Here is a 13414-nt window from a genome sequence, read left to right as displayed (position 1 = left end):
TTAAACAACTACGCAACGTTTTAAACAAATTCTTATTCCAAGCCGTAAACAATAATTAGATTGCAAAGAAGCAAGTAGAGCATGATAGAAAAAGTGGCTTAACAATTATAAGATGTATTAAATAATCTGTACATTACTGTAACTCTGCTTTATCATATCCTTACATAGGATGTTCAAAATTACATTGGAAACTTGTGAAATCGATTAACTTAAATTAAAATTTAAAGCAAGTACACAATGACTTGATTCTTCCGCTTGGATCTTCTCACGGAAAAAACTTCATAGTTATTCTGCTAGAGAGTTCTCTATTCAATTTTTCTTCAGAAATTAGAGATGGTGCGATTTAAGAGTGTAACGATTTAAGCAACTCTCCTCTACTATTGTGGCACTTTTATTCCTTGTACGAAATTACGGTGTTTAGTAACTGTCTTATTTCCTGCATAAAATCTTGGAATATAAGGGAGAAATGGAGAGGGGGAAAATTGAAAATACACTGGAAAGGGTCCACACTCCCTATCAACCCATTTTTTTGTTTGATTCTGTAACTACTGCTTCAACTCCGGCGAGTGTTAATTACTTAGTTATTATGTTAAATTACTTAGTTTGTATTAATTTAGCCTATTTTTTATGCCAAATTCCATTTAATTCAGTCCAAGTGGTAGTTGACGAAACATTATTATTTTCTTAATTTTGAATACCAGTGTATATTCTCGTATATAATTTTCCGAGTGAGAGATTAATCCATGTCATACCATTTATTTATAGCAAATTAACACCAGTAAATTACCTTCTCTTATTAATCTCCCAGTTATGTTATTAAAACCTCAGCTATCTCTTTTAAATTGAATCGCAATGAAAATGTTATTTCAAACATGATATATGAGTTTTCAGATAAAAAGCGGTGATGGAAGAAAGATTAAAGACGATTACAGTTTCATCCCACAATCATGCTGGTTTTGAAGCTTATAAATCTTAATTTACTGTAATTTATATTATTAACGATTTGTCAGATTTTCGTATCATTTTTTACTCCCTAAAATAAAAATTGTCAACCTATGTTAGATAAATAATTTATCTCATATAGTTAAGGACAGTGATTATCGAACATTTTGCATAAAACAATTTTAGTAAAAATCATAAAGATATGCGTTATTGTTTAATATATGAGTCTTCTAGTTTTATTTCATTATGGTATGATTATAGAGACTCCAAGGAATGTTTAGATCTAAATGACGGGTGACAACTTGAGTGAATTTAAATATTTGGCCCTTTTATTGTAGGATCAACTAAACAAAAGGATCAATAAGTTTGATACTTTTATACGTTAGGATTGATTTGAGAAAGAACTTTCAGGATATTACATAGACGCTTTGTGGGAAACTCCTTGAGCATGATGTAAATCAACTATAATTAAGTAAACTAAATGATGTTGAGTTCACAACTAGAATAAAACAGTTCAGCTAAGTACACGCCCTGTAACAATACCAGTTCAAGTCTGACCATATTTTAGAAATAGCCGTAGTTAGACACAGTTTACTTGTCTAATAATTAGTCATTTTATACTCTACGTAACATCATTTTAAAAATTTTATCTAGAAGAATACAAGATAGTTCTTATTTCTAGGGTAATAAGCTAATGTTTTTCTTCTTTTTTATTGCTCCGACAATTTTACTGTCGTAATTGCTGATTATGAATTTTGAACTCATACACCAACCAGCTTCTGATTTTTGGGGCATAAAAATGATTTTTTGAGAGAGAAATTTCAAGAAATTCATAAGGGTACAAAATATGTAGCGAATTGCTTTGCGGGGTTAATGCTACTGAAGGTATTGAATGTGACATATGCAAATTCATGAATGTTTTAGTAATAAAAGAAACTGTAATGAAGCACCTATATAATATATATTTTTAATGTGAAAAACTAAAATTTAAAATAAATAGGTTAAAAATGAAAGTTTATGAAAAGTAAATACGATACAGTTAGAACAATAATACAAGAAAAGTGACAGTTAATAAAATCTCTGGTACAATTCAACAGATTTATTTCCTATTTCAGTTTTACGCATTCATTTCCTAATATGAAAATACCGTTAAATTTGATTCATTTTTCCATTTTACTTCATTCTATGACGGAAAGCTCAAACTGCCAATTGTTTTTTGCGTTTTTGTTTGGATTTTCTATAGTAAAAAGTGTCTGTTTCATTTTGTTCTAACTCTCTTATTGTATATGTGACTGCCAATAAGTAAGTGAAAATGGATAATCTCATTCGAAAAATTTAAGAACATATTTTTTATAGTGAGAATTAATCAAAAAATTTTATTTTTCATTTTTACCGAGGGGAAAAGTTTTATCTAGTAAACAACTTTAAAAGCACTTAATTATCGAATTGGCAGTTTAATTAGTCTAATGAGCTTGCAATTATTTGTGATTAGATTTTTGTTCTTATTATCTTTCCAGGAAATGTAGTAAACAACTTCCAAAATAACCTTTATTATCAGATTCAAAATTTAAGCAGTCTAATTAACTTGTAATTATTCTCTCATCTCATAAAATTTTTTTGTTCTCGCCATCTTTTCAGCCAAAATGTTTTAAATTCACTTTATTTCTGTTATTAAAAGCAAAAAGACAATAAATAACGATCTGACTGAGTTGTTCAACTTTTTAAATAATATAAATTAACCTAATTACCGTGTCCATTCAAATGTATATCTTTTAGTTGTGCCAAGCAGCTCTTAAAATCAATCGACAAGCACCCCTAATTGGCAATTAAGCGAACTTTCGATTCTCCAGGAAGAAATCCAACGTGCTTAAACGTGTCTTCGGCAAGCAAGTAGATCCGCTATCTCTGCGCTGTATCATTATAGGTCTGTGAAGCACTTAACAATGATAGCTGGAGAGGGGGGAAGTGCTGTTGTTTAAGCAATTAAAATTGAATGCAATTAAGGGTCCTTCGAAATACATAGAATTAAAGAATCATAAACTAAGAAACAAGATTACTTAACAGTTGTGGACCATCAAAAATGTTGAGGATACGAGTGTTGCGGAAACTGAGCATTTTTTTTAAAAATTTATTTTATTAATAATTTAACTATTTTAGTCAAAAACCTTAAAAAATCTTAAATAAATTCAGAATTTAGAAGATAATTAAAATTATGGATTTGTCCAATCATTTTTTAAGATTTCAATATTTTTACTGACGCTATACGCAGGAAGGCTCGAATTTTTGTCAAATCTCCAATTTTTACTATTTTAGTTCTCTTCTTTGCTATGTTTCTGCGAAGTTATTCATTAATAACCGATATTTAATATGCCTATTAGTATATAGGGTGTTCCAGAATGCCATGTACAAACTTGGAGGGGTGGTAGAGAACATCGTTAGTAGTCATTACATAGGAAAGCATGGGGAGAAGCGTCACCCTCACGTGATAAAGAAACACTAAAGACAAGTGCACTAAGACTACAGCAAAGCGTAGTGTAAAACGCTTTAAAACGCAACAAAAGAGTACAATGTATCACTTACAAGTATCACAGGGCTCATTGGCTTGAATGCACGCGCGACATTTACGTGACATGGGTCTGTGACATGTTACGCGTGACATGGATCTGTGAATATTTTCGAAGATACCAGGAGTTCCCCTGATCGTAGCAGCAGCGATGGAGGTTCGTGCCATCAGATCCATTTCAGAATTTACGGGTGGGTCGTACACTTCATGGCACCCTGAGAGAAAAAAACTCAAGATAAATCAGGTGATCTGGGAGGCCAAACAACGGGTCCACACGCCCAAAGCAATTGTTTTCAAATGTCCTGTCAAAATGGTCTTGCGCATACTTTGAGAGCTCGCGTACAGCACCACCTATCGATTTTCGGCTATGCTTTCTGATGTAATTATGGCTCATAACGATTTTCTCTACCACCCCTACAAGTTTGTACATTTTGGGACAAACCTGTATTTAAAAATCTTGTACTAAATAAAGAAATACGAACTAGAAACCTAATATAGTGGAAGACTAAAAATGGCGAAGAAACAGTCTCTTAGATTTTATTTATTTATTGTTGCTTTTTTCAGATAAACATAGATCCTACGACCCTGAGGTATATCAGTTATCTATCCTTATTTTCTCTCTATTTGCGACAGATTTATTTTATAACAACATTTGAGCAGCTTACCATAGAGTACGCAGTATTGTTTGCGGTTGACACAATACAGATAATTAAGGCTCAGTGATTTTACTGTTAATCTTGAGTTATGAAAAATGATTGAAAAAAATTTAATATATTTTCGCAAAACCATTATATCTACCATTGAAAATAAACTTGAAATATGAAAGGAAATATAATGGTAAGTTACGTTTTTCAATTGTACCGAAAAGCACTTTTTAAGGAGTATTTTTGATGAAAAATACCAAGATTTTCATATAGGCAATAAGGTATTATTTGTTAAAAATACTATTTATTAAAAATTACAAAACAAGTAAAGTACCTATCTAGAAACAGTACAAAGGAACAGTATGATGTAACGTGAACATTTCGGAAAAGTCTGGTCTTACCTTATTGATTTAAGCAGCATAGTTTATATATTTATTGCCAACTATACTTATATGAATAATGATGTGGAATTACTTGTTTCTTTTAAAACTGACTCTGATTAGAAATATTTAAAGTTACAAGCAATGATGTTAGTTGAATAGTTGAATGTTAATTGAATGTTGCATTATTAGTAAATTAAGAATTTCTAAAATTGTGATTACTTATTTGATAAGGTATCATCTAAGATAAAAATTGCGCCTTAACATTAGAACAGCCGAATTTTGAACTTACCTATAACCACAATTTTGGGTCAAGTTGACCCTCAAAGGAAATTGCCGTCATAATTGTCCTAAATGTTTTTCAATCGTCGTAANTGAAAATAAACTTGAAATATGAAAGGAAATATAATGGTAAGTTACGTTTTTCAATTGTACCGAAAAGCACTTTTTAAGGAGTATTTTTGATGAAAAATACCAAGATTTTCATATAGGCAATAAGGTATTATTTGTTAAAAATACTATTTATTAAAAATTACAAAACAAGTAAAGTACCTATCTAGAAACAGTACAAAGGAACAGTATGATGTAACATGAACATTTCGGAAAAGTCTGGTCTTACCTTATTGATTTAAGCCGCATAGTTTATATATTTATTGCCAACTATACTTATATGAATAATGATGTGGAATTATTTGTTTATTTTAAAACTGACTCTGATTAGAAATGTTTAAAGTTACAAGCAATGATGTTAGTTGAATAGTTGAATGTTAATTGAATGTTACATTATTAGTAAACTAGGAATGTCTTGAATTATGATTACTTATTTGATAAGGTATCGTCTAAGATAAAAATTGCGCTTTTACACTAGAACAACCGGATTTTGAACTTACCTATAACCACAATTTTGGGTCAACTTGACCCTCAAAGGAAATTGCCATCATAATTGTCCTAAATGTTTTTCAATCGTCGTAAATGTCGCGACGTTGTAAATGTTTTTTTTTAATTGATGAATATTGTTAAAAAATAAAATATATAAGGGTTTTTAAAGATTAAAACAATTTTTTTGTTATTTTTATTAACTTAATAGCAGTATATTAATATAGTGTAACATTGTATAACAAATTGTTCCTTCGCAAAAGCGCAAGTCATACAAGACAAGTGAAATGAGGAAGATACGTGATTATTTGGAGCTTTCAACAAAAAAATACAAAGGCCATTTAGAAAATTGCTAGAAACATTTTGCATTTTCAAGATATTCAAATCGGACATTTTTCATAAGTTACTTAATGCGATTCAAAACAAAATTAAGTAGAAAAAAAATCGATATTTTCCGCTCATTCGCTGTATTAAAATATTTTATTAAATACTCATATCTTAAGCAATTTTCAATAATCTATTTTTTAAATTTTAAAATATTCTTATTATTAATTAAAAATTTCTCTAAAACTTTGGTTTAGTTTAGTTAAATATTTCTGCTGTTATAGTAAGAAAACACAGGCGAAAAAATTAGTTTTTTATAAAAATGTTCATATTTCCATGATTATTTAAACTAGATTTATGAAATTTTGTGCAGTTATTGCATATAATAACTGAAGTAATTGATATAAGTGACAAACTTATTGCTATATTGTTTGGTATAGGGTATCCTAAAATATTATTTTTATTGCCGTTCCCTTATACCTCAAAAGGCCTTGAACTTTAGCGATGTGAATGAGAAATTGCATGACCTAAACACTTCTAAAGTTTTAAAATAATTCTCTGAATATTTCTAGAGAAACCTGAGAAAATGTGCTAGTATAGAATTGTTTCCATAATTTTGTCCATCCCTTGTACCTTGTAAAATNAAAAAAAAAAAAAAAAAAAAAAAAAAAAAAAAAAAAAAAAAAAAAAAAAAAAAATCAGGATGACCCCAACAGTTCTTCTGATGTAAAATAAAAAATGGAAATTAATCCAAGGGGACACGATAGAAAAACCTTTAAGAAATGCTGAAATGAAGCTTGAGATTCAACAAATATTTTCTCTTAAATTTCAAAACGAAGTGCTAAGAATCAGTTCAAAAAAGAATAATAAATTATTCAAGCATTTCAGCTAAGTCATTTTCTTTTAAAAACGCTCATTTTGAGCCATGTTAAAAAAAATGGACAATGCGTAAATTGTAACAAAAGTAAAAATGGGTCGTTTGAATTTAATGTCTATTTTACATGAGGGAGAATGTTTTCTCAATTTTGAATCGACGTTTTCTGCGAGTGAATTGGATTTCAATAATAACGTTTCTCATAAAATAGGAAAGTAAATTATTTTCTTTCCAAGCATAAAAGTAACGTATTTAAATGCTACATATTTTGTCCTTAGAACATCATTTATTTAGTGGCTGCATAATAGACTAAGGTTTAATTTGGATTACTGCATAAATCTAGACTAAAAGCACATAAACGACTCTAAAAATTTTACAAAGTAAGTATTTTTGTGCCCAGAATTATATCATTTGTTTAAGGAAACAAATGAAGTATTAAAATTAATTAATGTAGTTGCCCCTTGACTTAAGGAAATTACCAATGACAATAACTTGCCAATATTTCAATATTTGATGTATTTGTTTTCTTTACTCTCCATAGTTCAGACAGAGATATGCTTCGTGGTAAAGGCTGAATTTACTACTCTGGTTCAGAATCTACTCTAATACGAAGTTCCCCAAGGAAAATTTTATATATATAAGANATTTATATATATATATTCCCAACCCCAACTAAAGAATATAAAATATTTATTTCATCAATATTGACGATGGCGCAAAATGCTTTCTCCAGCAGAGGACGGAAATCTGAATATAAGTTTTAAAAACTGAAAAAATGCACACAACATATATATAACAGTTGACGAAAACCAGAGAACAGCGAAATTAGCGCTGATTATGTCTCGAAGAATCTTTGTATCTAAGAATAGAGTAGAAAGATTTTAAGAATAGATTCTCGTATTATTCAAAAGATGGCGCTACTGAGGTTTGCAATCAATGCACATTTCAGCACGATTTTTCATTAATGAAAAAAAGCTTTGAATATTTACTTGTTATATTATTTCTTTTCACACCATCTTGTTAAAAGTTCTACTTTCAGAAAATAGTCTTAATTTAGCGATTTTTAACAAAATGCGAATTTCATAAGACTGATATTAAATAAATAATTTGTTTTTGAATGGAATGTTAGATATGGAATTTTTTTCGAAAGCTTTAGAAAGAACTTTTTAGTTAGATATTTAACACTTAAATACTGTTTAATTCAGGCATAAGGCCTGAGGGTGAGATAATTATTTGGTAAACGCCTCATGTTTTTTTTTTCCTGTCAGAAACTCAGAATATTTAAATCTAGAATAGAATATAGATTTAATATAGAACAGAATATTTTATAATAAATTTATCGTATGATTTCTCCTTTAAATTAGAAAATAGCTTAGGAGGGAGTTAAAATAAGAGATATTTATAAACTATAGGTAAGCTATTTTTCAAGTAAAATCTTTGCAATATTATATGCTCCCTTTATAGTAATATTAAAAATATTAATTTCTAAGTTTGTTCCCCTGGAGTTTGCTGATTTTGTGCTATATTTAATGCAGTGCAGAAATTGACAAAACGGTTTTGCCACTTTTATAATGCTACTTAAAAGTTCTAAAATTTATAAATTAATCATTTAAGACTCCTTACCAGAATACTACTGAATTAAATGTAATGAAAAAAGAGGTTAGAAAAAAAAAACATTAACAAGAATTGTTGTAGTCTATTTGGAATCTCTCTACAAACTGATCTATTAGGCTTATTACAGTAAGTCTTTCATACGCTTTGTAAATTGACGTACTGCGTATAATTTAATAAATAATGTTTGTTCAGAAATTGCCCACACATGTGTTATGGAACGCTCACTGCTCTCTATTTCCCAGTTTTCCAACCTTTTCATTAATGAAACATTAAGCAATTTCAATAAATTACGTTTTTCATTAAATAAAGAAAGTATTGAACTGAAAACAAAAAACTATATTATTAATCTTAATTTACTCTAAATTTCAAGTATACCGAAAGTAATTCAAATGTACCGAGACTTTATTTTCACTTTTTCTGTTTTAATAAGGGTAAAAAAGAAAATGTTCTTAAAATAGTTATAATTTTTTTAATTTAGTTTTTTTCCTGCACAAAAATTGCCAGTCCATTATACATATTTATATTTGTGTCTTAGATTCATTGTAGAAGAAAAATCGAGAATCAGAATGAGAAAAAACTAGCTTAGCATCCAACAGAAGATGTAGTTTCATTTCCCTTTTTTGCCATATGCATGGACAAAATCACCTCGCATTACTTTAGTTAAAGATAAAATATCGTACTCTAAGTTAATTGAAATAATATTCCAGAGATTAAAATAATTTTTAAAATGGAGCAATAATTATGTACCAAACATTTTCTAAAGTCATTTTTTCAATGTTAAATAGACAGAAATGATTTATTCTTCCATAAAGCAAATAATTAATGAAAATAAGCAGCAAATGAAAGAAAATAAAAAATAAAAATACCCTAATTAAATCAAAGGATTGTGGAACGCGAACTTTGTCTTCCCCTTTAGCTAAATGTGCATTTCCCGAAATAACTTCTTTTTCAACTCGTTTTGTTCTATATATAAGCGAGTCTTAATTATCAAGTTTTAATTTGACTGTTAATTATTTCAAAATAAAGTCTCTCATGCAAATATGTCATAGAAAAGCAAGGTAGTAAGGATTTTTTTTAATGTGATATTCATACTATTTTAAAGTTTGTTTTGAAAACGATAAGCCTTTGTGCCATTTTATATAAATTTAGTAGTATGAAAATTACAATGAGTATAAATTATAACTAAATTAAATAAGACGGTAATCCATGAAGCGAGAGTATATGGGCAGGATTTTACTCAAAACACTCTTAATTTTAAATTTTTTGAATCTTCTCTAAAAATGACTGCAAAAAAGCACAGACATTAGGGATGGCAAATTAATGAAGAAAGAAACAAAAATGCGATCGAAATTTTTAAATCACAAATGAGGAAGGAAGGAATAAATGAGGAATGAGGAATAAATAAGAAATGAGGAATAAATAAGAAATGAGGAGGAATAAATTATAAAACAGGAAAACCTGTTTAAACACGAGAGGAAGCAGAGGAGTTGAAAAAGAACTTTTAGTTTCAAACCGTAATCAAAAATGTTCTATATTCCATCCTCCGTTAATTGTGTTTTGCTACATTTTGATGCGTTTTTGTTTTTTCTTCGCTTAAATATTAATTTGCAGTACACAATGTATATAATTTTTATTTTTCATAAGAATTCTGCAAATATACGGGTGATCTTTATGTTCAGTATAGTGTATATTCTTACGTAACTGATGGCTCACTCATTTTAATTTTGTAATTTATTACAATGAATCAGTTTGGCTTAAACTAAATAATAAAAATACAGCGGAATCATCTTAGATATAAGTTCTACAGTGTAATTCGTTTATTAGAACACCATAAATGCTGACAACTATCTTTTACACAACAGTGGTGTTTCACTAAGTGTCCCATTACACCAAATTCAAAGATAGTTCTTGATGTAGTGAAACACCTAGAATATTCTTTCACACTACCTGGTGTAAAGTTACCGCCACCGTTTTTTTTATTCAGTAACACTAAAATTTATAATTGCAGTAAGATATGATACATATAAGAATCAGTTGATATAAGAAGATGATACATATAAGAAGTTACTTTTACGATACAATCTAAAGCAATAATCATAAATTTAGGATGCATACATACAATATTTCTTAAAATAAAATTATTTTGTTATTTAAACATGCACACAGCACAGGCAGAATATGAATTTGAACAAACCCCAAGTGAATAGAAGTCAAATATTAAAAATATTATTTCATACAATTGACAGATTTATGTAAATCTTCTTAGAACATAAGTATATTTATCATATAACTAAAAATAGGATGCTTTCCATAACCGTTTATATGAGTAGTTTGTCAAATAGTCCGCCAAGAAAATTTAACCAACTTGGCAAGTTATAGACCATAATCAATATATTTTTTTCAACCAGTAAAGAGGATTGAAATTTGGCATTATTGGCTGGCAAGACGAAATCGAATTTCAATAATCAAAATTATAGAAAAACCAAATCATTATTAAAATAGAAATTGTGTTATAGCATAAGATACTTCGCCTGTGAGCATTTTATTTTGGACATAGCTCAAAATGTGTGTTAAAAGCTTAAATTAACTAGCTTATTTAAGAAAAGAGATATAGTTTAAAATGCGTGCTTAAGAAAATAGACGGGCCGGGATAGCCTGGTCGGTAGGGCGCTGGGCCCATGTCCGAGAGTTCGTGGGTTCGAACCCCGCCGGCCGAAGACTCCCCGTGTAGTAAAGTGACAGATGCACGTTAAATCTGTCGAGTCGCAAAAGTCATTCAAGTTCCCATAACAAATCAATACCTCTGGGGGTACTGGATTGGAGATCGATCGTTCTCTGATTCACGTCAAAATTACGATCTGCGGATGAATGAATGGATGTATGAATGGGTCCACCCTATAAACGGGTGCTACGTATGGTGTGGCAGATGTCGAATTCTTGCCCATAGATGGCGCCACTGAAAAACAAGAAACGCACACTCTGCCTTAAATTTGCTCGGTTTCACCAAGCAGGCTTGCTCGTGTAACAAGAGGCATTAGAAACAACAACAACAAGAAAATAGACAGAGCATTATTTTCCTTTTTTAGTCGACTCTCATGAGCATTGTCTTTTAAAATTATCAAATAAAGTTTGCTCGATGATCGTATAAAAACTTTAAAAGCGTAATTTATAAGAATTTTCAGTCAAAATTATAACGCACATAACTTATATATTATACTTTGTTTTGCCAAAGTATACAGTAATAGCACTTTACTTACGCTGCGGAATGGACTATTGGCGACGGTCTGGGAAATATACCTGATGATCCGAAGATATAATGTTTCAACTTTGGTCCTCTGCAGAGTCGATGGTTTTCCACTTTTGTAGCACGCGAAATCTGCTCTTTACAGTAGAACTGCTTAACAAAGCTCCGGTCACTCTTGGATCCTTCGCAGGCAGATCAAAATGATAGCTCATCTTTTCACTGACATACTTGACTTCGGTGTTCTACTGGGAATTGTGTGTCACGATCATTGTTGCAGAGTAATGAAACTCGATTTAAATGTGCTAAGTAATTCATATCCAGCTGAAGTAAATTTGAAATTATTACATACATTAATTTTAGAAAAAAAAACTCATCAACTTGCTCTGTCACAATTACATTCATCGTCAGAGATACACATTATTAATTGATGAAATGACGTTATATTCTGACACCACACCTAAATTCTGGTGTTTCTCCATGACGTGGAATAATTTAGTGAAATTCAAAATTAAATTTCACATTGTTTTGTAGAAACTGCACAAAATAATATTGTATATACTTTTAACTGCTCTGTGTAGGACATATGTGGGTGATTCTCACGAAATATGACAATTTACAGTCTCTTGCTCCAAGATCTAATACTATACTACTAAAAAAACTTTTTTCTTTAAATTTTAATAAATAGCATGTCTGTTAGTACTTAAAAATGACTTTGCGCAATAACATTGACTGGTTTGTATATTTTAAAAAAATTTATTGAATTTCAAAATGTAATTTTCCTGGCATGTCACAAACAATATTTCCAATAATAACTAGCTTCAAAACTTCCCATAAATTTTTCAATATCTAATTTTTTTTATCTCAACTGCTGTAAGCATTTCTAGAATATATGCAGAGGGTATTACTTACAAAAGCTTTATTGAAAATAATTTTTTCTGTCAATAATTTGCTTGTCACAAGAAGATCTGTCATTTTCCTAGCTACTTTTATTTAATGATTTATAACCAAAATAGGTAGCGACAGCAATCAATATCTTATATTAATAGATTGATTAGAATACCATCCCATCTGAACATGTCTTATTGCATGAATAAAGAACCAATTTTCTGGTTCAAAACCTATTTCAAAAAATTTTTCAAGGTGAGTAGGTTTTTATGTTGTCATTTTCCTGTCTTCTTAAAATCATTAATAACATAAACTACATAGATTTACTTGAGTTATTTTAAGAAATCCTGTTGTTTTCTACGGAATGTAAGCATCTTAGGCCGAAATGTTAAATTAAGGTAAAGTTTTTCTTTTCTTTTCCAATGCCCACCTGTGTTAACGTCCGTCAATTCAGGCATTTGCAGGGCGATTTTGCTGACCTCTCTTTCAGGGGCACCATATTAGGTGGTCCAACATCGCTCCCACAGTGAGGGCAGATAGTACAGGGAAGTTGCCCGGGATTCGAACCCAGAACCTTTCTGATGCAAGGACAGTTCCCTGCCCCCTTCACAGGCTGGTCGGCAATTAAAGTAAAGTTAAATGCTATACAATGGCAAATTGGCATTGTCCTGCTTGTCATTTTCATGGCTTATGAATGCCAGGACATTGAAACAGTTACCAGAAAATCTTTTAAACAGTTGAATGTAAAGAGAGAAAGCAAATATTAACCTAATACCAAATTTATGTAAGATTGCAATATGTTTGAATGCAATCAAAGTTGCTTTTTTTAAATTTAATGATTGATTATTATACGCAATTTTATTCTGTTCATATCAGCAACAAAAACATTTTTTAATTCTTTCTACAGTGGATAAAAGAATCAATTTAAGCAATTCTTGGTCCATCTAACGCAAAGGCTTATGCTTTGTTACTTACTATTAGCTTAAAATGACTGTTTTTTTAACTTTTAAGCTAATATGTCATTTTCCTGGCATTCAAAATTTGGTGAATTTCTATTTTATTTCTTTT

This window comes from Parasteatoda tepidariorum, chromosome X1 (genome assembly GCF_043381705.1).
Source record: "Parasteatoda tepidariorum isolate YZ-2023 chromosome X1, CAS_Ptep_4.0, whole genome shotgun sequence".
Classification (NCBI taxonomy): Eukaryota; Metazoa; Arthropoda; class Arachnida; order Araneae; family Theridiidae; genus Parasteatoda; species Parasteatoda tepidariorum.
This window is presented reverse-complemented; position numbering follows the sequence as displayed.